Source organism: Meriones unguiculatus, chromosome 15 (assembly GCF_030254825.1).
Source record: "Meriones unguiculatus strain TT.TT164.6M chromosome 15, Bangor_MerUng_6.1, whole genome shotgun sequence".
NCBI classification, from domain to species: Eukaryota; Metazoa; Chordata; class Mammalia; order Rodentia; family Muridae; genus Meriones; species Meriones unguiculatus.
Window position 1 is genome coordinate 3,209,607 of NC_083362.1, and position 27,491 is coordinate 3,237,097.

General features: G+C 52.0%; 1 long non-coding RNA gene and 1 pseudogene across 1 annotated transcript; one reads left to right on the forward strand and one right to left on the reverse strand.

Annotated features, from left to right (window-relative positions):
* Nucleotides 1–2,428: 2,428 nt before the first annotated feature.
* On the reverse strand, nucleotides 2,429–4,500 carry LOC132648020 (uncharacterized). The gene is made up of 3 exons (XR_009586371.1): nucleotides 4,174–4,500; nucleotides 3,412–3,526; nucleotides 2,429–2,729 (listed from the first exon to the last, which is right to left on the reverse strand). It is a non-coding gene; the product is annotated as an uncharacterized LOC132648020 (long non-coding RNA).
* A 13,228-nt stretch (nucleotides 4,501–17,728) lies between these two features.
* Nucleotides 17,729–17,850, forward strand: LOC132648157 (small nucleolar RNA SNORA17; annotated as a pseudogene).
* The last annotated feature ends 9,641 nt before the right edge of the window (nucleotides 17,851–27,491 follow it).

Here is a 27,491-nt window from a genome sequence, read left to right on the forward strand (position 1 = left end):
GAACACCTGCACCCTGTCGTCTGAACAAGCAAGCCTTGACAGTGAGGTCCAGTCCGGAGCTGGATTAAAGATGATACCTCAAATGCCTGAATCTCTGTTACCAGCGTGGCTGGAGCAACTTCCCTCTAGGCATGTGGATTAGGAGAAATGAGTGTGACCCAAGTCCTTGAGTTCCAAAGGCCTATGGGCTGGGTACCATAGCTCTGCCCTGGTTATGTATGAATAAGCAATGGTCAGCGTCGAGTCAGAACTTAGATGGCTGCAGCAGGGACAAGATGGAGGAACCTTGGCCCTGTTGCAGTGTTGTTTTTGTTGTTTTTATCATAACAATAGACACCTTATGACAAGCTCCAGTTTTGAGAATAGAGATTTAATGGCACCAGGTGTTAAGGCCAGAGACTTACAGCCTTAACTGAGGTTGGAGGTTTACTCTTCTGAGCTTTGATTGCCAGTGGGACAGGTAATGTAATCCTCAGCTCTAAACAGCAGCCATAGGCAGCATTTTAGCTTTATCCATGTCAAAAACCGCCCTCACCTGAAAACAAATGAGAGGATTTATTCTGAAACCAAATATGAGTGACTGTGGCAAGGAACATGGATTCTATTTATCTCATCTTGTTCTGGTGTAGAAAAAAATTTACGGGGTATTTATAGTAACAGGACAATGAAAATGATAAATAAATACACTTAAAGTGCCGTGGTGTAAACCTCAGGTAGTTACAGCAAGTGGGAGGCCTCTGTTACAGGCCTCGGGTGTTGTCTGCTGACATTCTTCGTATTTGGGTTGGTGACAGCCAGGCCTGTACATTCCAGTAGGCTTTTCCTAAGAGTCACAAAGATGTTAGCTCATACCTGCTGAGGTGGCCTACGTGGCTAATTAAGGAGCTGAAGATAGTTAGGCCAAGATAATTTGGTCCTGGGACCTGTAACATTCCAACTCTTCCAAATCAGTGCTGATCTACTCAGCCTTTTAGAACGTGTAACAACTGTGTGGCGTTTTCTAACGTGTTGGGGCTTCCGTTAACACCAATATGGCTTATCCCGTCTACCCACAAGGCTGGGTTGTTATGCTCTGCCCACGGTGAGTAGGCGAGGAGAAAGTGTTTCTCGTGTCGGAGACCAGGGCCCTTGAGTGGCAAAGGCTTGCCTATAGGCTGTGCTGACGGACTTGCAGTCTTCCAGCTCCAAGCCAAGAATTGAGATCTGTGGCTGCAGGCTCCATGGCCAGAGTAGTGGCTGCGAGTGCTAGCTTAGAGGCTGGAGTGGAGTTTCTAGGCTTTGCACTTAGCTGCTAGCCCAGTCTTAGTGGGCCCTGGGGATTGGGACCCTCCCCTAGCAGCTGTCAGACCAAGGGTATCTTGCCAGCATGCTGGAGTTCTGCTGGCAATGGACCTGTGTTTCTATTTTCTGACTCTGGGTAGTTTTCTGTTTCCTGTAATGGAAGTTTTTGTTTCTTTGTTTCTTTCCTCTTCAGTTATGTTATGTAACTCTGTTTTTGTTTTAATCCTGTGTGGAATTTTAGTTTTGTGCTTTAGTTTGTCCACATCTCATGTAGGGTGTGGCCTTTGCCATCTGGCAACAGCCTGCCATGCTCAGCACAGGGAGGGGTGGTCTAGGGTTCTGAGAGTATAAATTTGAGAGCCCAGAAAGAGAAGATGGGGCATGAGGTGTGGTGTGTGGCGTATAGCAGTTTGGAGAGACCAGAGATGGATGGTGTGGTGGGTCAGAGCAGACAGATGGACAGGATGCTTCGGGGATGCAGCAGCTTGGAGGAGACTGCTGGCTGTGTCTGCTGTGGACTGACTGACCCAGAAAAGCCGGGAGAAGGAAAGGGTTCTATACCCACTAACCTGTAAAGGGCTCTACGTCCCCTCTTCCCACTAACCTCTCTTCTATGTGGGGAGGTTGGAAAAGAGGTGGAAGCCTAAAAACCCCAAAATAAAGGAGAGTTTTAAAAACAAGCACTACTGTTTCCTTTCCTTCTTTCAGGAAAGGAGAGTTTTAAAAACGAGCACTACTGTTTCCTTTCCTTCTTTCAGGAAAGGAGAGTTTTAAAAACGAGCACTACCGTTTCCTTTCCTTCTTTCAGCCTTGGCGCTCCACTCTCTCATCTTCTCCACTCTCTGTTGCATTCCTTGTTCTATGCCTCTTCCTAGCTCCTGGGCACTCGGAATCCTTTCCCCACGCCATTTCTCATCACGTTACCAGCTCAGTCCTCTCCAGAGTAGGCAAAGGGAGCTGGGGAGGTTGGCCACCAAAGTGTGAGCATCTGAATTTGGTCAGAACCCGTGTAAAAAGCTGGGAGTGGCTGTGCGTGCCTGTTGTAAGTCCAGTGATGGGGAAGCACAGACCGTGGGGGCTCACTGGCCAGCCAGGCTACCTGTGTGTGCGCCCCAGAGGTGACCAGGAGAAGGTCGGTGTGGGAGGAACATGTGAGAAGGGGGCCCGAGGGTCAAGGAAGGAATGCAGGTGTGCTCCTGGGAGAAGTCCAATCAAGGGGTCCACAAAGCTCTCATACTCCACCAAATTCAGGAAGAGAAGCTGAAAATCCCTCCAGATCTTTGGAAGGAGGAGGTCTGTGTCCAGGACGGACTATGCCACACACAGAGAACAACAAAATTATTGTTTCCTTTTATTGGTACTGGGGATGGGTCTCGGTCTATTTCTGCTCCCATTCTGCACCAGGATCTTCAGGTGAGCTCTGTCAGCTGCCACCCTTTCCTCTGAATCTTGGAACAGTAAAGAAGTTGCACTCAAGAGCATCCCTGGTCGGCTTGGCTCTAGAAGCCTCACTCTGTCAACCAGTGACACCCTCTGCTTGCAGCTTCCACCTGTGACTTCAACTCAGTTCACTAACCACAGCCAGCTGTGGTCCTAACTGTGCCTAGCGGAGGAGATGATACCTGACGAACTAAATCTGACACAGCAAGGGCTGGAGAGGTAGCTCAGTTGGGAACATGCTCGCTGTTGCAAGCATGAAGACTTGAGTTCAAAGCCCTAGAACCCACATAAGGTCAGACATAGTGACAATGCTGAGTCTGTGATCTCAGCATTCCTATTCTGAGAGGAGAGGAGAAAGCGGGAATTCCTCAGAACTCATAAGGCTAGCTAATACAGCATCAAGCAAGAGACTGTCTCTAGATTGAGAGCTGAGGTTGTCCTCTGACCTCTTCATGCATGTGTCTGCACTCACATCAAATGAACAGCATACACACACACACTAAGACTCCAGGGGTGTGTCTTAGTTGGTAGAGCGCTTGTGTGAAGCCCTGGGTTCCATCCTGGGCACTGAATAAATGGGACATGGCGCTACATGCCTGTAGTCCCAGTGTTCAGGTGGTGCAGGCAGGGGACCTGGACTTGAAGGCCATTCTCTGCTAACCAGGGGCTTCGGGTCTACAGGAGACTCACCAAAACAAGATCCGTCAGAGCAAGGGGCGCTGGGCTGGGTAGGGGACAGGAGAAAAGTTCGATGTATTCATCACACCATCTGTCCTGTATCCGTTCTCTGTGAATGATGTCAGTCCTGGAAATAATTAGACCGTAAGGCCCCTGAGGATAGAGCCTGTGCCCTTGAACTCTGTTGCTTACACATGAGGTGGCACCAGAGGTTTATTACAATAATGTATGGAAGAGGTTAAAAAAAACTGCATGGGTCTCAGGCAGTCCGATGGTGAAGAGCTTACTATGTAGCCCAGGCAGGCCTAGAACTCACAGCGACCTTCCCAAGGACCAGTATACAGTTGTATATCAGCAAGCCAGTCACCAACCTTACCCTTTAAATTCTAGCTGCCAGGGTACCAAAGATGGTTGTGAGCTCCATGCAGGTGCTTTTGCCTCTTGGGTTCTGTCCCTCGGCTTTTGCTCTGCACACCCCACCCAAACTCCAGTACTGGGCATTGAACCTAGGACCACAAACATGCTCAGCCAGAGCTCCGTCAGCCTCAGCCCTCACAGAAATTCTAGGGATTCAGCTCTACCCCTGAACTGTGCCCCAGCCCCTCACTGGGGGTTTCTAGGCAGGTGTTCTAACCACTGGGCCACACCCCAGCCCCTCACTGGAGGATTCTAGGCAGGGGCTCTACCACTGAGCCACACTCCTAGATTTTTATTTTAACACTGTTTTATTTTCACCGTGTAGTCTGAATGACTGTAAAATGATGATCCTCTTACCTCAGCCTGCTTTCTGAGTGCTAGACTGACGGACAGGCCTGCACCATCACTCCTAGCTATTTCATGCCTCGAGTCTCCAGAAGTAATGGGTGTGTGTCCACTTGCAGCTGTTGACTGCCCATCCAAAAATCGTGTGACCTGAAGATACAAAATCAGAAAAGAAAAAAAAATGAGACCTGTAGGCAGCGTGCTAAAGACAGCCCCTGCAAGGATGTTTCCAGCCTCCCATCAGAAGAATCCCATTATTGGTGCTGAGCGCGCAGGCTGTGCATTGATCTCCTCTGCCCACGGGGGCCACCTTCTCTCAGCGTGCAGCACAGCCACCGACAGGAAATGGGCCCACAGGCTCCTCCCCCCACATGAGGATCTGGCCAATGGCCAGAGCAGAGGCCTCCAAAGAGAAACTCCGCACAGACTGACAGTTGTGTTTCTCAGGGCAGTTGAGTGACAACAGGGGACAAGTGGGGCAGAGCAGGGGAGCAGCAGGGGCATGTATGTGGAAAAGCTGGGGAATCTGAAGAAAGCCTACAGCCTAGCTAGCGTGGGCTCCAATGCCGGTTCTTAGTTCCTGCAGAGGGTGACATCCAGGGCAGGGGAAATGAGCATCCTCCAGCTCCCACTGCCGCTTCTGTCTGTCCAAACTGACTCTGGTGAAAAGGCCTTGCCAAACAGTACTCCCCCGCCCCCACTGGTCCAATGGAAATGCCAGGTTGCAGTGTCCCAAGTACAGCAGCAAAGGCGCTGACTGACTCAGCAAGTGTAACTTTGGATTCTCTCGTGTTCTTTTACTGAGGCCCTGGGCATGGAACCTAGGCAAAGGCAACTAGGCATTCCTCTGTCTTTAAGCCACATCACAGCTGTCCTTGGGGGATTCTAGGCAGGTGCTCTACCACTGACCAACACCCCAGCCCCTCACTGGGGGATTCAAGGCAGGTGCTCTACCACTGAGCCACACCCCAGCCCCTCACTGGGGGAATCTAGGCAGGTGCTCTACCACTGAGCCACACCCCAGCCCCTCACTGGGGGATTTGAGGCAGGTGCTCCTACCACCAAGCCACACCCCAGCCCTCTTTTCACTGCTTTGGCTTTTGTCTTTGAGACAGGGTCTCACTATGTAGCCCTGGCTTTCCTGGAAATGCTGTATAGATCAGACACACCTTGAACTCTTGAGCAGTCCTCCTGCCTCTAGGCACATGCCACAATTCTCAGCTTGTTTACAATTCTTTGCTTGTTTACATTTTACTTTTCAGACAGGGTCTGCCTCTTGAAGCTGTTCAAACCACGTCCAGACTCACTGAATAGACGGAGATGGCCTTAAACTAATGATGCTTCTGCTTTAGCCTTTCAAATATCCAGGACCACAGGACTGAACCCTTAAGTCCAGTCCAAAGTATCATTCTTTCATTTCAAATTCTGATCTGGGCCCCAGCTGTGTCCTACCTTAGAAACTGTAGCCTTCAATCTGGGAGCAATCGGTGGGAGCCTCACCCTTGCCGATTAGCGACATTGTGAAGTCATCCATTTGTTTTCAGCTCTGTTGGGTCCTGGGGCTCCTGAATTAGTTATAATGCACCGACTTGCCAGTGACTGGCTGTGCATTCCCACCCAGCCTCACTGCTTTACCCCTCCCGTCGCAGCATTAAATATTGAAGCACTGGGCCCTGACGGCTTCGTTTTGAGTTTCAGCAGATCACCCCACACTGCTGGCTGCTGGTGTACCTCATTATATTCATCTGTGCATGTTGGCTACGGGTGCAACATTGTCTCTCCGATCCGATCTGCTGCTACTGGTTTGAAATTGAAAAGGAATTGATTTCTGGGGCCTCCGAGAGGAGGTCTCATTACCTCCAGCTGCTACACCCACAAAGGGCGCTGACTGACCTGGTGGTTTTGAAGTGCACCTTGCTTCCTGAGGGGCAGGGGAGATTCAGGGGTCCACCGGTGTGTAGAGGTCTGAGCGATACCTACTTCCTAGGTCAGACATACAGACTTCCCAGGCTCCTGTTGGCGGGAAGGAGAGAAAAGTTCACAATTGTAGTTTTTAAGCTTCCTGGAAAGTAAAAATGTAATGGATGGATGGATGGATGGGTGGACGGGTAGATGGATGGATGGGTAGATGGATGGATGGGTAGATGGATGTACACATGTGAGAAATGGATAAATGATAGATGGAGGGATGTGTGTATGAGCATATGGACAAATAGATGGTGGATGACACAGACGGATAGGTAGATAGATGCTTGAGGGACGATAGATACACGGAGGGAGATACTGGTAGCTAACAGAGGATGCTGATGATGGGTGGATACATAAACAGACAGATGGATAGATGGATGATAGACATGTACGTTACCACGTGCATTGATGGGATGGATGAGAGACACAGAGAGAGACAGCTTCTGTTGGAGCAGAGCAGAGTGCAGGCAGGAAAGGGGTGGGACCAGGTCGAATATGGAGATACATGGAGGGGACGCGCCTTCACTGATGCTGTTCAGGAAAGCCGCCCACAAGAGGCGTGAGCATCAGGAGGGGCCCTTATTTCAGAAGGGTGGGAGTCGTCCGAAGACCCTAACCTCTCCGGCAAGCTCAGCCGAAGCCGGCAGTCAGTGTCACTCAAAGACCATTGCTGTGAGTGCTGGGATATGTCTAGCTTTGTGCTTCAGGTGCATGTGTGTGGAGGCCGTAGGTGGACTTCTGGTGGCTTCCTCGATTGCTCTCCACCACCCCCTTTTTGTGAGACAGGGTCTCTCTGTGAACCTAGAGCCCACCGATTGCCTAGGCTGGCTGGCCGGCCGGCCGGTGAGCTCTAAGGATCCCCCTGTCTCTGCCACCCCACCACTGGGATTACAGTTGTATATCACCAGCCATGGCTTTTTAAAAATGTGGGGTTGACAATCACACTCGGGCCCTCGTGGGAAAACAGCCAGCACTTCACGGACTGAGCCACGTCCCCATCCTCTGTTTGTCCATCTATTTCTGTACTAATTTATTTGAGACAGTGTCTCACTCTGTAGCCCAAGCTAGCCTGGGCCTCACTATGTAGCCCTGGTGGGAGTCCCATGGGTGGCCATCCTCCTGCCTCAGCCGTCAGAGTGCTGCAATTATGTGTACGTGTGTACAAAGCCCAGTGACCCTGGGTTCTCTGAGGAGAGCACGGGCCTCTGCCTGAGGGCTGAGGTGCCAGAAAGCTCTGCTCCTCAGCTGTGGCAGGATGCTCCGTTCATCTCAGAGTCGTCCACGCTTGTTTGTCAAGCCCCATGCCAAGATGATTGCTGACTGGAGCTTCGGATCCTGCTGTCCTGGCAGCACCCCGTCAGATCCAGAGCTAGAAGAGGAAGAGGCAGGGAGGGGTGAGGCTGGTCTCAGGAGGAGGGCAGAGGGAGGCAGGTGCAGACCTCCCGGGCAGCAGGCCCTGCCAGGCTCCCGGCAGCATCGCACCGCCCCAGAGGCTCGCTTGACTGAGCTTTGGAAAGTTCTCCCCTATCCTCCCCTGCCAGCCACAAAGCAGTCACAGCAGATACTAATTGTGTCCATAAATTACCAAGCCCTGCCTTGTGGGCCTCTGGGTCAGAAACAAAAAGGGAGCGCCCAAGATCACCTGCCAAGAGAAGGCTCTGCTCTCCTTGCCTACCAGCTTTTCCCCGCCCTTTGGGACACGAAAAGCTCTTTTGACAGATGAAGCCCAAGATCTTAGAAGGTCAACTGCCAAGTGACTAGATTATACTTGTATTTTGTTTTCCCTCTGCTGCTGGGGATGGTACCCAAGGCTTTGTGTATATATGACAAGTGCCCGACTGCCTTGCCACATCCCAGCTCCTCATTGGAGGATTCTATGGGGCTCTACCACTGAGCCACACCTCAACCCCTCACTGGAGGATTCTAGGCAGGTGCTCTACCACTGAGCCACACCCCAGCACCTCACTGGGGAATTCTAGGCAGGTGCTCTACCACAGAGCCACACCCCAGCCCCTCACTGGAGGATTCTATGGGGCTTTTCCACTGAGCCACACCCCAGCCCCTCACTGGGGGATTCTAGGCAGGGGCTCTACCACTGAGCCACACCCAGCCCCTCACTGGGGATTCTAGGCAGGTGACCACTGAGCCACACCCCAGCCCCTCACTGGGGGATCCTAGGCAGGTGTGCTCCCACTGAGCTCCCACCCCAGCCTCTTCCTTTGGGGTTTTGGGGATGTGTTCTGTTACTGAGCCACACCTCCTGAGCTGGAGCTCTGAATCCTTGGAGGATTCAGACAAATGACCTACTGGTGGCCCATGACCTCAGCCCAGGCCATTAGCCAAACGTGAAGAGACAAAGCCTTTCGGAGCTGCAGCTATCTGATGTGTAGCCAGGCAGGGTGAATACAGGTGATGGCTGCTGTCCTCAGTGAACTGAACTCTACAGATTTCCGGGTCCTGACGTTTCTGGTTCAGGTTTGTGGAGTGGCCCGTCATCTGCCCGGATCAACGTGGACACAATCCGTTCCCTTGCCACCTCCACGGCAACCTTCCCAGTGCTGCCGGCGCTCAGTTGTTGCCCTGCTCCCTTGGTGTCAGTCACATCGGTTGTCACTGGCTCCCCGTGCCGAGGGTCTCCCCCTCAGCTGCAGGGAACACTCATTAGAACCCCTGGGACTGAAATCCATTCCTGTTAAATCCAGGCAAGGGAGGAGGACGGAAGGCAGGATGCCTAGGAAGACATGGCGTCACATCTCCCAGATGCAAACAGATTCAGGCGGAGGGAGAGGGACGCTCAATAAAAACAGGCACAAATGAGATAAATGAGTCTTCGCACCCACTTCCGTTCAGAGTTGAGTGGGTGGCAGGCACCCGCCTCCCTAGCCCCGGGAAGCGGGCGCGTGTCTCGGGGTGCAGCCCTCGGTGCTGTGTGCACACTGAGATTGAGCGTCCCGCTCACAGAGGCCCATTCCTCTCCATTTGCCTGTGCTCCCCTTCACGGGAGAGGCATAAAACTCCTTTAAGGCGCTTTACCTGCTCTCTGCAATAATAATTGGCAGTTACCCAACTCCCATGGGTGCCATAAATAACCGCACCGGGAGACGAGGCTGCCATCATTAGCAAGGACTGGATCGAGCTGGTTTGAAGCTGTGCTGACTTAATGTCACTCTGTTCTAACTCTTCAGTTTTATTTTCTTATTTTATCCGTACTGTGTGTGTGCCCCCTGTGTGTGTGTGCGCTGCATGCATGGCGTGCCTCCAGAGGCCAGGAGAGGGCGTCAGAACTCCCGGACGGGAGTCAGCTGAGGCGGGTTGCCGGGCCTGAGCACGGGTCTTTTGGGAGACCTGAAAGTGCTGTCCCAGTGAGCCACACTGCCATCCCCTATCCTAATTCTTGTCTCTTGGTGGCCTCTTGTCTGAGACACTTGGTGTCCCCACCTCTTACCCTTATAGATATATCCTGAGACCCCTGAGTAGAGTCCAAAGTGGAGCACGGATAGCGTGACGTCCTGTAGGTGCCTTTTCCTCCTGCGTGGGCTGTTAGCGTTTGGATGTAAAGTTTCGCGCAGGCTCCTGTATTTGGACCCTTGGTTCTCGGATGGTGGCGCAGTTTGGGAGGTTAAGTGGGGTCTCTCTGGAGGGAGCAGGTCCCTTAGGGAGGGGCTTGAGAGCTACAGCAGTTCTGCCACACCCAGCCCTGCCTGCCTCCTGCCTCCGGAACCAAGCGAGAGGACAGTGCCCAGGCTCCACCATCATGGACGGAGCCTCACTGCTCTCCACCTTCCCCACTTGACGGCCTGCTAGTCCACTGCAGGGCTATTATATTGGCAAACTGTCCTGTGCTATTCAAGCTTGTTCAAAGCAGACTGGGAGTGGGGCGCTCCTCTCTTTACCCCCCCATCCTGGATCAAGCTGGATCAGGCTGGCCTTCTGGCTCCATAATGAGAAGAGGAGGAAACAGCAAGCAGCTAAAGGTATTAACAAAGCTGTGTGTGCTGGGCACGGTGGCGCATGCCTGTAATCCCAGCACTCGGGGTGGTAGAGGCAGGCATACCTCTGTGAGTTCAAGGCTAGCCTGGTCTACAAAGCAAGTCCAGGACAGCAGGGCTACACAAAGAAACCCTGTCTCAAAAAAGCAAAAACTAGGGAGAGAGAGAGAGAGGGAAAGAGAGAGAGAAGGGGAGGAAGAGAGAGAGGGAGAAAGAGAGGAAGGCAGGGAGAGAGGGGAAGGAGGGAGGCAGAGAGGGAGGGAGGGAGGGAGGGAAGGAGGGAGGGAGGGAGGGAGGGAGGGAGGGAGAGAGAGCGAGCAGTGGGGGGCAGCTGGATGGCTCAGTGGGTAAAGGTACATGCTGCCAAGCCTGAGTTTGATCCCCAGGATCCACGGATTCCTGAAAGCCGTCCTCCACACCATGGTATGACAAGTGCTTTCCCCCCCTTCACCCCCATATAAATAAATAAATATAATTTAAAACCTGCATCCTTGAGAACAGCTAGAAGGTAAACTATTTCCAACACTTTTTTTTTCAATCCATGTTATAAAGGTGACTGTGGTGAGGACAAGAAGCCAGATGCTTAGCCGTGGGAAGAATTCTCAGCTGGAGCACCAGCTCTCTGCCTGGACTTCCCGGCTGGACTTCTACCGGGGAATCCGATGAACTCAGATTTGATGAAGTCACCTCGGTTTGCACTGTCAAGCTCTTTCAGTCGCCTCTGATGTGAGGATCCTTTTCTGTCTGCTTTTAGTTGTGCTTACTGTAAGTTTAATAAACTCACTCATTCAAAACTGACAGCACAGCGGGCTGGAGAGATGGCTCCGAGGTTAAAAGCTACTCTTCCAGAAAACCCAGGTTAAAGTCCCAGCACTGGCATGGCCGCTCAGAACTGTGTATACAGGGACCTGACGCCCTCTTCTGGCCTCTGGGAGAATTGCATGCACATGGTGCACAGACATAATACTCGAAAATACCCATACACACAAAAAATTAGAGGAAAACACTTTCATAAACAGCCGAAAGTAACCTGGCATGGTAGCTCATACCTTTAATTCTAGCACTTGAGATGCAGAGGCAGAGTGGGGGGGTCTCTGTGAGTTCAAGGCCAGCCTGAGTTTTATGGCAGCCAGGGCTGTTACACAGAGAAACCTTATCTTAAAAACAAAACAAAATAAAACAAAACAAACAAACAAAAACCAAAAAAACCTAAGAAACAAAACAAAACAAAACAAAAAACCCTGAAATTAAAGCTGCCATAGATCATTCTCCAGACAAACTTCTCCAAAGCTGTAAGCCAAAATAAGCCTCCTGTCGCTTAACTTGCTTCTGCTGGGAGTTTGAGGGACGTGATCGACGCAGACCCATAGACGCCAGCCTGTGGTGGAGCCTGAGCTGCAGTGAACTAGAACAATGGCCACAGCATGCTGTGCTAGAGGCCTCTCTCTCTCTCTCTCTCTTTCTCTCTCTCTGATATAGGGTTTGTCTCAGTCACTGCTCTTTGCCGTGAGGAGACACCATGACCATAGTAACTCTTAAAAAGGAAAGCATTTAGTTGGGGCTGGCTTAGTCCAATATCCCCACAGCAGGGAGCAGTAGCCGAGAGCTTTGTCTTGATCCACATGACACAGGGAGGCCCAGAACCTCACACCCAGATACCTTCAACCACCAAGTAGCTCTCACGGCAAGGACTCTGGCGCTGAGCCGCACCCTGGCCGAAAGCTGTGTGGGTTTTGGCTTGGGGACTTCGTTTGTTTGTCTGTTCTGGTATGGGCAGGACGGTGCATGCCGTGTCACAGTGAAGGTCAGAGGGCAACTTGCATGGTGGGTTCTCTCTTTTCACCACGTGGGCCTCAGCTCGTCCAGGGGAGCAGCCATCGTCCTGATCCAGGTCATCTCACCAGATCTAGAGTGTGTTAAAAATATTTTTCAGTGTACATTGGTGTTTTGCCCACACGTATGCGTGTCTGTGTGAGGGTGTCAGAAGCCCTGGAACTGAGTTACAGACTGGTGTGAGCTGCCACGTGGGTGCTGGGACTCGAACCCAGGTCTTTCGGAAGAGCAGCCAGTGCTCTTTACCGCCTAGCCATCTCTCCAGCCCCTTTTCTTGTGCTTTGAAACATGGTCTCATTCATGTAGCTCTTGTTGGCTTTGGATTCCTGATCCTTCTGGTTCAACCACCAGAATTCTGGGATTATTGATGTGTGCCACCACACCCTGCTCAAAGTTGTGTGTGTGTGTGTGTGCTAGTATATATGTGTATTAGTGTGTATGGGTTTGTGTGTGTGTAAGCCGGAGGTCAAACACTGGTGTCTTCTTCAGTCATCTTAGTTTTCGAGACAAGGTCACTCCCTGCCCCACGGCCTGCACATTCATCTAGGCTTCCTGGCCAGCAGTCCTCAAGGACCTGTCTGTCTCTGCCTCCCCAGGCTTGAAATTACAAGCTTGGATACCTCGCCCTTTTACATTAAAAACGAAGAAATACAAACAAAAACCAGAATGTCACTCAGGTCCTCATGTTTTGTAACCAAGGTCATGCCCATTGAGCTTTCTTCTTGGTTCCTCAGTGTGTCTCTGAGGACGTGCCTCTGCTCCTGCAGGCCAGCGTCCTCCACAGCCATCGCTGCTGTGAAGAAGCAGCCCTCCCGAGAACTGGGCAGGATCCTGTGCGCAGAGCCGCACTGCTCTGCGTGTCTCTGGTCACACTGCCAGTCATGCTCTGCCCATGGGAACAGTCACTCCTGACGCGTGGGATGCCTGCCCACACGGGACAGCTCCCGCAGCGCCATCTTACACAGCCTGTCCCGAGCTGAGACCTGGGTCAGCGTTGGCCTTCTAGTCCCAAACTGGACCTTGGGCAGCAGCTGTGATGTCACCAGTCCTGGAGAAGGGGACTGATGTCCTGGCCCAGCGCAGCATGGCCCCGCTCCATGGAGGTGCTACGAGCAAGCCGGCTGGGGTGGCCAGCATCACAGACAGGATGGCAGCCTCCGGCCGCCACATTCCGTGTCTGGCCACTTAGGCTAGTGTGATGGTTAGCGACAATTGATAACTTGACAGGATCTAGAATCACCTAGAGGGGAAAAAAGCCTCCAGGCAGGCCTGTGAGTTTCTAGGCTGGGTTAACCGAGGGGAAAAGACCTCTGTTGAATGCGGGCAGTGCCGTCCCATGCACTGGGGTCCTGAACCAAATAAAAAAGAAGTGAGCTGGGCTGGAGACATGGCTCAGAGGTTAAGAGCACTGGCTGCTCTTCCAAGGTCCTGAGTTCCCAGCAACCACATGGTGGCTTGTAGCCATCTATAATGAGATCTGGCGCCCTCTTCTGGAGAGCAGGCACACATGCAGGCAGAACACATAATAAATAAATCTTTTATTTTTTAAAGTGAGCTGACTACCAGCATTCCTCTCTCTCTTTTCACTTCCTGACAGTGAAATGTGACCAGCTGCCCTCACCTGAGCTCCAGCCGCTGCTCCTTTCTGACATGGTCTTGGGAATACTGGAGTAAGCAGTACAGGAGATCCAATGCCATCTTCTGAACCCACAGGTGTCTGCCCACCTCGTCACATGGGTTCTGGGATTCTGTGAGCCGAAAGGAGGCTCTCCCACCCCCACCCCCACCTCCCAGGGATTGCATCCATGCTTTGCCAACCTCAGGCTTTTTTATATGGATTCTGGGGGCTGGGACTCTGGTCCTCATGCTTGCTCTGCAAACTAAACCATCTTAGAAGCCCGTTAAATTCACATCTCATGTATTGTTGGTGTCTTCCCAAGGAGAAGGGTGCTCAGAGGCTGGGGAGACTGCTCAACAGTTAAAGCACTTCCCATGCAACCACCGGGACCAAAGTTCCCCTCCCCAGGACGCAGGGAAATGCTAACCTAGCAAGTCTGTAACTCCAGCCTCCAAAGGCGAGAACAGGGCCTCCCAGAGGAGGCGGGGCAGTGGGCCTAGGCCCAAGGATAAGCTCTGGGGTCAAGGGGAATTTCTCCACCTCATCGTAAGCATCCATGTGCATGTGCACCAACACACACACACACACACACACACACACACACGCACACACACACACACACGCACACACGCACACACGCACACACGCACACACGCACACACACGCACACACACGCACACACACACAAAGAGAAAAGAGAGGAGGAATGAGGGGAAGAGTAAAACCCTCTGCAGTCGCCTGTAGCTGAGCTAATCTCAGCTCCTTGTCAGCAAGAATCCCTCCTGGTCTCATGGTCCAGCCAGGCTCTTAGCCCATCAACAATCAAGTTGTCAGGAAAGATTATAATTGCTTAATCGGGGAAGGACAAAGGGTAGAGATGAACTTCCCATCTGTCAATAGTAGCAGAAGCGGGGATTAAAAATTAGTTGGTGGCTTAGCCGATATTTTTAGAATTCTGCCAGCGAGGGACGAGGATTCTAAAAGCGGGAAAGTGATCCGTGCGCAGCATAATTCGGTGAAGATTGCCGTTAGCTTGGTGCCCTTTGTGACGACAGGAACTCGGGCCGTGTGGGAGGATTTATCTGGAAATTGCTTGGCAAGCAGAATTTGGTCTGGGACAGGCAAGCCTAGATGACGACAGGAGACACCCAGTGAGCCAGACATGCTGGAGATTGCCAGAGACTCTGTATTCAAGCAGGCAGTGAGTGTCTTCCGTGTGGTCTGCGCTGTGAAGAATTAGCCGACGGGCCCTGTAGGGATTTATGCTGAAGGTAGGAGGAAGGAGGAAGGCCGGACTCCAGCACCAGCACCGCTCCTTGTTTTGCTGGGCATGATGGCACCCACTGGCAGCACTGACGAGGCTGAGGTGGAGGCAGAAGGAGGGCCTGGAGCGTGCTGCCATCAGCAGAGTGCTTGCCTGGCGTGCCCGCGGCCCTGGGCTCCATCCCAGTTCTCAAGTGCAGGCAGGAGGATCAGGAGTTCAAGGTCATTCTGTCACTCAGCAGTGTTTGAGGCCAGCCTGGGCTGCGGGAGACCCCGCCTCAAAAAGCAACCGAGAAAAAGCCCCAAATCAAAACAGCAGCAGCGGCAAAGCCCAGAGCAGGAGGGAGATGCTGGCGGGGAAGTCTAACTCTTGCGATTCCCTCCCGCACAAAGGCTGGCCTGGGGGTGAGCGGGTGAGCGCTTACAGTGCCAGCGGAGCTCACTGGCCAGCCCGGGCGGCCGGATCAGTAAGCCGCAGGTTCAGTGGGAGGCCCTGTCTCAAAAAGGCTGGCAGTGCCTGAGGAAGGACCCTGTCGGATGCCCTCTGGCCTCTACAGATGCATGTGCCCCCCCCCACACCTTCACACACACACACACACACACACACACACCTTCACACACACACACACACACACACACCTTCACACACACACACACACACACACCTTCACACACACACACACACACACACACACACCTTCACACACACACACACACACACCTTCACACACACACACACACACACACACCTTCACACACACACACACACACACACACCTTCACACACACACACACACACACCTTCACACACACACACACACACACACACACCTTCACACACACACACACACACACCTTCACACACACACACACACACACCTTCACACACACACACACACACACACACACCTTCACACACACACACACACCACACACACCTTCACACACACACACACACACCTTCACACACACACACACACACACACACACCTTCACACACACACACACACACACCTTCACACACACACACACACACCACACACACCTTCACACACACACACACACACCTTCACACACACCTTCACACACACACACACACACACCTTCACACACACACACACACACACACACCTTCACACACACACACCACACACACCTTCACACACACACACACACACCTTCACACACACCTTCACACACACCTTCACACACACACATTACACACGTATGTAACATACAGCCATTCTGTACATTTTGCGGTCTCAACCTTCCTAATGCTGTGACCCTTTAATATACGGTTCCTCATGCTGTAGTGACCCTTCCCCCAACCATAAAATTATTTTTATTGCTGCTTCATAACTGTAATTTCCTGCTATTGCGAACTGTAATGTACATACCCGTGTTTTGCGATGGCCTCAGGCGACCCCTGTGAAAGGGTCATTCGGCCCTCCCCAAAGGGGTCGCCACCCGCAGGTTCTACAGATGCTGTTCAGAAGATCCCCGCCTAATACAACCCCTGTCCCAACTACCAGCACCACCTTTGTTTCCCACTGAGTCAGATCCCTGTTTAGTGGCACCACAGTTCATTTATTCATTTATCTGTGGATGGACCTTTGGAGCATTTCTACTTTTTGGCTATTATGAAAATACTTTTATACATCAATAAATATTTCCTACGTAGGGGAAATTGAAATTTTGAGGCAGGGTCTCACCATGCAGTCTTGGCTGGCCTTGAACTCAGGATCTCCTGCGCCAGCCTCTGGAGTTCTGGGAACGCTGGGCTTTGGACCACCACAACCATTCAATAGATACTTCCTGAGCGGATGCATTTGACTACAATCAGAGGCAACGGTCAGAGCCTCTGGTGAGCTTGAGATCTGGTTAGCCCTGGTGGCTTTGCGTAAGGCAGGGGAAAGCAGCCGCTTCCCACTGGCCAAACCCCGCGTTGCCAGGCCAGGCTCCCAGCGAGCCCGGGGCTTCCACCAATGTTGTCTAACTTATCCTCGCCAGGGTCTCCTGGGCGAAGTCTAGGTCAGGAGACCAGGGGCGACCACACCCAACTCAGAACTCTCCCTGCCAACTTGGGTGATGGCGCTGGCACGTCATCCTTGCATTAAGGAGGCTGAGGCAGCAGGATTGCGTGTTTGAGGCTAGCCTGAACTGCACAGCAAACCTTTGTCTCAATATTAAAACAGGGCCTGGAGAGATGACCTCCAGCTGAGAACACTGTCTCCCAGAGGACCCAGGTTTCGTTCCCTTACGGTGGCTCGTGACGGGATGTAACTCGAATCCCAGGGGATCTGACTCACTCTCTGACACAGGCAGGCGCGTGGTACACATACAAGCAGGTAAAACACCCACGTGCAATAAAAATGTTTTATTTAAAAAAAAATTTAAATCCCGAAATACTGCTAGTGGGTTGTTAAAACTCGCCCTTCTAAGAAAATGCTGAGGTCTGAACTGCTCATCTCCGGGGATCCAGTCCTAACGGTCTTTCTCTGTGATTAGTTCTCGCCACTTCTACTCGGGGCGCCAAACCCGCCAAGCCGCGGTGCGTCCAGCCCATCCCGCGTCTGCCACCTAGTGGCCAGAGCCCGGAAGGACAGGGTTCCAATGGACAGCCAGGAGTCAGGCGGCCAAAGAAAGCCTTGTGCAGCTCTGGTGAACTTGATCCAGCCTCTGCCACCCCTAGCCCCAGCCCAGAAAACCTGCCGACGGATGGATGCCCAGTCAGGGGCCTGTGTGCAATCCGGGTGGAACGGACAGGGCCAGTCAAATGGGCAGAGGCCGCTGGAGCCTCAGTTCCAGATAACAAGGACTTGAGCTGAAGATATTTACCAGGCTGAGGCAGCAGCGCCGGAAGTTCAAGGCCGGACTGGGAGCCTGGGCAACTTAATGGAACCCTCGAGGCAGTGCAGAGACTGCGTGTGGCAAGGTGTGCGTCAGGAGATGGCAGAGGAGAAAGGCCACGTCTGTGCTCTGACCAACGAACATCTGAATGAGTAGCCGGCGAACACCGAAAAAGGGCGGACCGGGGACCACACCTGTCCGGCTCCGGGCGGGCCCGGGCGGGCTCCCAGCATAGGAAGCCAGAGTAGAAGAACCCGCCTGGGCCGAAGGACTCGGGGTGAGCTCGACAAACGATCCACACAGGGTCCGCTCGGCCTGGCAGGCAAGGAGGGAGCCCAGGACAATCAGACCACCAGACCGGCGCCCTGGATCCTGGACAGGGAGCTAGCCCGAGCTGAACACCAGCCTGGTCCTGTGCAGGCCTCTTCTGTCCCTTGTCGTTAAAGTGTCCAAGGAAGACAATTTCTTCAGCTGCTCTTAGAGAAAGAGTGAGACCCAGTGGCCCGGGCTTCTGCTTCATCCCCTGGCAGAGGTGTTTCTCTGGCACTTGACTTCAGAGACTGAATTCTTAAGTGTGAATCGACCTCCCAAATTAAGTCTCTAATTCCCAAGTAAGCCAAGCAGCTATTTTTCTTGCAAATCTCGCATGATCATAATTTAATAGAAGGTATAAACTAATAAAATAAGCCCATATATTACAGCCTCGGCACAATAAAGAAAACAGACGATGTAAGAGACGAATGGGCAGCGCTTCAGCCCAGGGAGAAAGAAAATAAAACAGAAATAAGATGTAAGTTCCAACCCGTGTGTAAATAACTTTAAAGAGAAATAATAAAGATGGCGTCCACTGCTTTTAATGTATTGGGGGGTATTTAATTGCAGGAGAGTCAGTGGTGGTAATGCTTCACAGAAGCTTTTTGTAAAAAGAGATTAACTTCTTTATTACTGTGGTTGTGCTTGGTGGTGGTCATTGTTTTACCTTGAGACCAGACTTCCCTAAGTTTCCAACACTGACCTTAAACTCCTAATTTTCTGCCTGCAGCCAAAGTGCTGGGGTTACAGACTGTGCCCGGCTTCTTAACTCGGTCCTTCCTTCCCTCCCTTCCTCTTTTCTCTCTTTCCTCCCGTGCAGTTAGAAATGGAGCCCACAGCTTACTCTGACTCACTCTGAAGCCCAGGATGGCCTTGAGTTTGTGATCCCCCTGCCTCAGTCTCCCGAAGGGAGGGCAGTCCTTTGTCAGCCCCACTGGCTTCATTTCTTTCTTGCTTTTCCTTTGGTTTTAATTTTTGTATTGTTCTTATTTGTTCTGTTTGTTTTTGTGGGGATTGGGTCTCTACATGTAGGCCAAGCTGGTCTTGAACTCACAGAGATCCACCTGCCTCTTGTTCCAAGACAAACTGGGTTACGCAGAGAAACCCTGTCTTGAGAAGACAATACAAAACCAGCAAGCAAACAGACAAACAAACAAACAAAAAACCTAAATTAAACCAAAAAATAAAAATAATACAAGAACAAAGAAATAAGGAAAGAATGGCCCCTGTATATTTGAGTGCTTGGTCTTTAGGGAGTGGTGTTACTTGATAGAGGAGGTGTGGCCTTGTTTGAGGACATGTTTGTGCCACTGGGGGTGGCTTTGAGGTTTCAAATGTTCAAGCCAGGCCCGGCGGCTCTCTCTTCCTGCTGCCTGCTGATCCACACGTAGAATTCTCAGCTTCTTCTTGGGTACCACGTCCCTGCGTGCTACCATGCTTCCCCATGATGACAATAGACTTAAGCTCTGAGACTGCAGGCCAGCCCCAGTTCAATATTTTCTTTCTGAGAGTGGCCTTGGTTATGGTGTCTCTTCACAGCAATAGAAACCCAAAAGACATTCTTACGATGTACTCCAGGCTGGCCTGGAACTCAAGGCAAGCCTTTATCACAATGGGTCACGGGCGTGAGCCACACCTAGCTTCTGCCTTCTTTCTTTCTTTCTTTCTTTCTTTCTTTCTTTCTTTCTTCCTTCCTTTCCTTCTTTCTTTCTTCATAGAGGTCCACCCTCCTCTGCTTCCTGAGTGCTGGGATTAGGGGTGCGAACCACCACACCCACTACATTCATTCCATAAGAAAGACACAGTGTTAATTCCAGCACTTGGGAAACAGAGGCAGGTGGTCTCTGTGAGTTAGCGGTCAGCCTGATCTACACAGTGGGTTCCAGGCCAGCCAGGGCTGCACAGTGACACCCTGACACAATACCAAACATCAGGCTGAATAGGTAAGAGTCTAGAGATTCACTTGCGGTTATTTGTGAGAATGCTGAAGCTGAAAGTGGTCCGTGCTCCCAAGGCAGAGCATCACGGTAAACACTTGACATCCTGGCTCAGAGGAAGCCAGGGCAGGAGGACGGGCAGTTTGGGTCCACCTGGGTTCCACAGTGAGTTCTAGGTCAGCCTGGGTCGCATAGTCTTGCCAATCCAGCCTGGGCAACAGAGTGATTTGGAAGGTAGCCTGGACGACACAGTAAGTTTCAATCCGGCTTAGTGAGACTCTGCCTCAGCAAATCAGAACACACCCGTGAGCAATATAAACTGCTGTCTTCTTCCAAAGTCCCACGAGGCAGAAGACTGTTTAGCAATAAGAAGGAGCAGAGTTTTCATACACAGGTTGGGCGAGCCTCAGGAGGGTTGCGTGGAGTGGAAAGAAGCTGACCCCAGGGACTCATCCGCCGTGAGGCCCTGCTTATGTAATGGCCTTGCAATGAGAAAACTACAGACACAAGGGACAGGCTGGGGTTTGGGGCCACGGGTGTGGTGGGGGGACAGCAGGGCCAGGCTTTGTGCACAGGGGTCCTTGTGGTGAGGGTGCCTACGTCTGGTGGAACTGGGTGTGCAGATATGAACACAGACCCGCATTACAAACCCAGATCCGAGCAAGCTAGGAAGCAGGGCAGAGGGCCTCAGGGGGCCGGGGCATGGCTGTGGTTCTTTGAGACAGCTGGCTGCTTTCTCTGCTGTTTGTTAGAACTGTGGATTTATAATTCCACAATGAAGAGTCTCATCTTAGTTTTGAGACAGGGCCTTGCTATCTAATAGCTCAGACTGGCTTCAAATCCTCAATCCTCCTGCCTCAGCCTTCTGGGCTCTGGGAGACGGCAGGCCCGCACCCCTGGGCCTGCCGGCTTCTGTCTAGACTCTGACTTACAGGGCTCCGCTGGTAAGCTTCACGCAGGGAGGAAGCGCTGTCCTGTGTGGTTTGGAGTGCAGTTGCTGTGGACGCCTCTCCCACCTGCGCCATTTGAGGGCTGCACGATCCTGCTGTCTGGTGTAGCCTCTGGTGGCAGACACTTGGTTTATGACATGGACTCCACCGTGCCCCTCGCATGCCCCCTCCTTTGCCAAGATGGAGCAGGGTCAGGACAGCCGACTCTGAGGCTGCCGTCCAGTGTTCAAGCTGGGTTGTACTGAAATCATAGTGCAAAAATACTAACTGGAAAGAGCGGTAGACTTGGTCCCAGGCAGCACGGCCGAAGTCTGGGGTCTGGGTGTGGCTTGCTCTCTCTGTCGCTCTGTCTCTTTCTCTGTCTCCCTGTGTCTGTCTGTCTGTCTCTCTCTGTGTCTGTTTCTCTCTCCTCTCTCCCTGACACGGCAGCCTCTCAGAACCCACGTATGAACTCCTCAGAGCTGGATGCCATAGGGTGGCACTGTTTCCCAGTCATAGTCCTCGGCTTCTTAGAGTGGCGCCGCTGCCTCCTATGCCTGGGTGCGTGGGTGGGTGGCTTCCTTGCCGGCACCCAGGAAACTCTGCTGGGGCGTTCCAGGGTTTTCAGCAAAGGCGCCCTGTTGCCGTGGTTTTAAACCCCCGATGAACTGGCTGGAGAAGAGGCCACTGAGAAGCCTCTTGCCTAGTCAGTTTCTTGGATGTGTGTTTGGAAATGGGGGATGGGGATGTGAAAGACCAGATGGAATCCCTAGGGTTCTCCAGTGACTCAGGAAGCCCTGGTGGCCACTGCGCCTGTGTGTGCAGAGGGTGATGGGCGTGGTCACAAGGTTAGGCACCGCCCCCACGGCACAGAGGGCAGTTAGCTCTCTGAGCACCCCAGGTTCAGGCTTATTAATTAATGGAGAGAGCAGATTAGCCTGGAGAGCGTTTGCTTGCTTGCTTGTTTGTTTGTTTGTTTTAAGCACACTGCTAGAAAGAGATATAATCAGATTGTGAACCTTATTCCTTTTCTGTTTTCCTTTCTCCTCTTCTCTCCACCCCGCCCCTCCTTCTCCAGTACTAGGTTCAAACCCACGCTAGGTAAGCCCTCTACCACTGACCCACATCCCCTGTCCCAACTAAGACACTGTTTATTATATTGTTAAACTGGTGTTTGAACCTATCATTCCGGCAAACTCCCAGGATTTGGGAGGCTGAGACAGGAGGACAGAGTTTCAGTCCAGCCTGGTCTACCTGCGGAAACACTGTCTCAAAAAAAACCCCAAACCAATACAAAAACAGCCAGGCAATGGTAGCACACGCCTTTAATCCCAACACTCAGGAGGCAGAGGCAGGCAGATCTCTGTGAGTTCAAAGCCAGTCTGGTCTACAGAACAAGTTCCAGAACAGCCAGGGCTACATACAGAGAAACACTGTCTCAAAAAAACAAAGAAACCACAAAGAAACCCAGAAACAGACAAACAAACAAACAAACAAATAAATAAATAAGAACAATTAGAGAGCAATGAGTCCTGGTGGTGCGGAGAACCCAGAGCTCTGTGCATCTGAGGCCAGCCTGGTCTACACAGCAGTTCCGGCTTACTACATACTGAGCGACTGCATTGGTTAATAGTAATAATAAAAACTTATACATCACACGGATACAGTGCTTGCGGCATAAGCATGGTGGCTCTGAGTTCAGCTCTCCAGCACCCGGATGGTGGCAGCTGAGCGCAGCAGCGCCCGCCTTACGGCAGACACAGGAGGGTCCCTGGGGTTTGTCGGCCAGTCTGTGGAGCTAACCAGTGAGCTCCAGTTTCAGAGAAACAAGACTAAGAAAAGAGGCTGAGTTCCTGACCGTCAGGGCAGAGGGCGGGGCCGCAGGATGTCGGGCTGGGAGCAGCTCACGTCCTTACATCCTGATCCTGACAGGAAGCAGGGGGAGCTTCCTGGACCTCCGCTCATTCCCAGCCCAGCACCCGTGCTGCAGCGAGCCGCTCTCTACTGCTGGTCCCAGGGCCTGTGATGCCTCTCCTGACGTCTGCATCCATGTGATGCACATACATGTGCTCAAGAACATATGACATATTTAAATAATTTAAAAAAAGAAGAGAAAGAAAGAAGAATGAGGTGGACGGAGGAAGACAGTATCAACGCCGCCCTCCAACGGTGGATGCACAGGAGCGTGAGTGTGTGCGCACACGGGCTGGTGCAAGCGCGCACACACAACTATAACTTGGGGACTCACCCCCTCTCCGTTGCACACCTGCCGTCTGAGACTCCCTCTCTGTTTTGAACCAGGGCACTCTGTTTCGAGTTAAGTGACTATTTTTATTCTCTGTCTGTCCCTAAAACATTTAAGTTGCCAGTGATCAGAACCGCTGTCCCATCCCCTAAGCAATCAATAGTCATTAAATTAAGCATTAGACCAGCGATTGCGGAATCGATGGGAGAGATCCATCGCAGAGCAGCGGCGGAGAAGGCTGCGTGCTGATTATCTGGGAGAAACAGCTGCGGCACAAGCTTCTTTCCAGAGGGCTATGGAGTGCGATGGAGAACACTGGGCCTAGCTCTCGGGAGAAGCCTGAGTTTGAGGCCAGCCTGAGTCTATTGTTGTGTTTGCTTGTTTTGACACAAGTTTCTCTGTGTGGCCCTGGCTGTCCTGGAACTTGCTCTGTAGACCAGGCTGGCCTGGAACTCAGAGATCCGCCTGCCTCTGCCTCCCGAGTGCTGGGGTTAAACACATGCACACCCACTGCCCAGGGTAAGGCTCTGTCTTAAATAACAGTCACAAAGATAGGAGCGATGGCTCTGACGGCTCTCCCAGAGGGTCTGGGTTCAGTTCCCAGCACCCACACAGTGATTCACAACTATCTGCAACCCTAGTCCCTGGCACCAGGCACCATTCACAAGCACACATGCAAACACATGCGCGCACACACACACACACACACACACACACAAAATAAGTAATTTTTTAAAAGAAAGGAAGCCTTTATAAATAGTTAAAAATTTCCTATACTTTTAGATTTGGAACCAATTTAGGTAAAACCAAAGTTCAGGCTAACTTAACTCTACACACACACACACACATACACAGACACAAACACACATATACACAAACACACATACACACAAACACACATACACACAAACACACACACCCACACCCACACACACACTGCTTTTCTTTCTGGAAGGGTCTCACGTAGTACAAGCTGGCCTTGAACTCACTGTGTAGAGGGAGTGACCTTGAACTTCAGGTCCCTCCCCGCCCTCATCTTTGAGTGGGTGTGCATCACACCACTACACCCTGCTTCAGTAATGCTGGTGCTGAGGGCCTCACACAACAACTGCTAGATGAACACAACAACTGAGCCCCAGCCCGAGACAAGGTCTCCAACAGCGTCAGAAAGGCCGGGAGAAGGCCTTGTAATGAGGGCGAATTAGAGTCATCCCTGAATATTCATGGGGATTGCAGCTTCCGCCTTCCATACTCATAGCACACAAGACATCAGCCACCAAGCCCAAATACACGCCGGAACTCACCGAACGCGGTTATTTTATATAAGCCAAAGTAGTGCTCTTATATTTTCTGTTTCATTAATTTTTAAATTATACTTTTGCATTTTCAAAGTGTGTGTATGTGTGTGAGTGAGTGTGTTTGTGTGTATGTGTGTGTGAGTGTGTGTATGTGTGTGTGTATGTGAGTGTGTGTGTGAGTGTGTGTGTGAGTGTGTGTATGAGTGTGTGTATGTGTGTGTGAGTGTGTGTGAGTGTGTGTGAGTGTGTATGTGTGTGTGTGTGTGAGTGTGTATGTGAGTGTGTGTGTGTGAGTATGTGTGAGTGTGTGTGTGTGTGTGTGTGTGAGTGTGTATGTGAGTGTGTGTGTGAGTGTGTGTGAGTGTGTATGTGAGTGTGTGTGTGAGTGTGTGTGAGTGTGTGTGTGTGAGTATGTGTGAGTGTGTGTGTGTGTGTGTGTGTGCATGGGAGCAGGCACCATGTCAAATGTGAAAGTTGGAGGACAAAGAGCAGGAGTCAGGCCTCTGCTTCCCCTGTGGGTCCTGGGGATTGACCTCCCCCCGTAGGTCACAGGGCTTGATGGCCTTTGCCTGCTTAGCCTTCTCTCAGGCCCAGCTTTTTGTTTTTGAAAATATCCTTATTTATTTTCTTTAAAGATTCAATTTTTCATTTGATCCTATCTCACGTCTGTAGGTGTTCTGCTCGTAGGTGTGTCTGAGCATGGCAGGCAGGCCTGGTGCTCATGGAGGTCAGAAGAGGGTGCCCGACCCCCCGGAACTGGAGTTGCAGGCGGCTGTGAGCTGCCGAGTGGGTTCTGGAAATCAGACTCAGGTCCTCTGGAAGAGCAACACATGCTCTTAACCACGGAGCCGTTTCTTCAGCCTTGACTGATTCATTTTTGAGACAGGGTTTCTCTGTGTAGCCCTGGCTGTCCTGGACCAGGCCAGCCTTAACTCACAGAGTTCTACTTGCCTCTGCCTCCTGAGTGCCAGGATCAAGGGCGTGGGCCACCACACTGGTTGATTTGTTTGATAGTGTGGGCATCTGCCTGGGTACGTGTGCCCAACGTGCCTGGTGCGTGGGATCAGAAGCGGGTCCCCTTCCCCTCCGAAGCCCTTGCTGCCCCTCTCCCGCCCACTAGCCCCGTGCCTGTCCCCCGCATGCCGGGCAGGTGGCGGCTGCGCTGCTCCCGGAGCGCGGAGCCCCCGGGATGCCCGGCCCGTCTCTCCCGGCTTCCACTTGGCCTCGCGCCCCGCGGAAGGCTGGGGCTCGCTTCTGGAGTGTGGCTGGCAGCCTTCCCACTTGCCCCGCAGTTCCAAGCAAGAAGTACGTCTCCCTCCTGTTGTTTTGGGTTGTTGTTTACACAGAGCCCCGAATACATATGGCTCAGGGAAGCAATTAAGGTAAAGATGGAAGTGGGGCTGTCCCACAGGACAGCCAATCTGCCAGTCTCCCAGCCAGGGAACCCGGTGCTCCAGCCACAGGCAGCCTTCGCAGTGTTAAAACAGGAAGCCGCGTGCTGGTGTGTGTGTGTGTGTGTGTGTGTGTGTGTGTGTGTGCACTTACACACATGGCCTCCTTTTTGTGAGAGTGGCTTTGTGTGCCAGGGTGAGTGCTTTCGGAGGTCAGAGGCTAATCTCAAGTGTCTGTCCTTACCTGCCACCTTGTCTGAGGCGGGGTCTCCTGTTCACAGTGTTGTGTCAGACTTGCTGGTCAGTGGGCTTCCGGGACTCTGCTGTCACTGCCTGCCAGCTTGTCAGAGAGCGCGAGGATTACAGCCGGCTACTCCTGCCTCCAGCTTTACACGGGTCTGTGGATCCGGACTCAGGTCCTTATGCTGCCGAAGCCATCTCCCCACCCTTCAAGTCCGGTTTTTATTTTTGTTTCTTGTTGCTGGGGATTGAATCCATTGCCTCCATATGGTAGACAGATATTCTACCACTGAGCCGCACCCCAGCCCCTCACTGGGGGATTCTAGGCAGGGGCTCTACCACTGAGCCACACCCCAGCCCCTCACTGGGGGATTCTAGGCAGGTACCCTACCACTGAGCCACACCCCAGCCCCTCACTGGGGATTTAGGCAGGGGCTCTACCACTGAGCCACACCCCAGCCCCTCACTGGGGGATTCTAGGCAGGGGCTCTACCACTGAGCCACACCCCAGCCCCTCACTGGGGGATTCTAGGCAGGGGCTCTACCACTGAGCCACACCCTAGCTCCTCACTGGGGGACTCTAGGCAGGGGCTCTGCCACAGAGCTATGTCCTAGTTAATTTTTTTTAACTTTTCATTTAATGACAGCCCCTCACTACTTTAGCCAGACAGGTCTTGAACTTTCCATCCTCTTGCCTCAGCTTCCGAAGTAGCTGTGATGACAGGCCTGTCCGTGAGGCCTAGGCCTCATCCGTGAGTTCTGTTATATCCTGGGTCCTAGAACACCTGCCTCAGCACATGGAAAGACTTCATTAAGCTTCTGCATCGCAGTTGAGATATCTTACACACACTGTCTCGTTTCTGAGGTGATGGTCTCTTTCTCTTTGACAGCTTTTAAGGGGATCAAACCACCACACTTGCACAGCAAGTATCCGAACACACTGCGCCACCTCACTGGTTTCTGTCTCCTTCACTTTCATAATTACTTAAAAAAATAATTTATTTATCTTATTTTATGTGTATTGGGTTTTGCCCACACATATGTCTGTGTGAGGGTGTTAGATCCCCTGGAACTGAAATTACAGACAATTATGAGCTGCCATGTGGGTGCTGGGAATTGAACCCAGGTCCCCTGTAAGAGCAGCCAGTGCTCTTATTGTTTTGTTTTGTTTTCAAGACAGGGTTTCTCTGTGTAGCCTTGACTGTCCTGGACTTGCATTGTAGGCCAGGCTGGCTTTGAACTCCCAAAGATCCACCTGCCTCTGCCTCTCTGAGTGCTGGGATTACAGGCATTGCCACCACACCCAGCTTACAGCAGAGTTTTATTATATAACCCTGGCTAGCCTGGAACTCACCGAGATTAGCTGGGGTTAAAGGCCTGCACCACTCCTGGCCTAGTCTCTCATTTTCTTCCACAGGGTTTCTCTGTGTAGTCCCGACTGTCCTGGAACTTGCTCT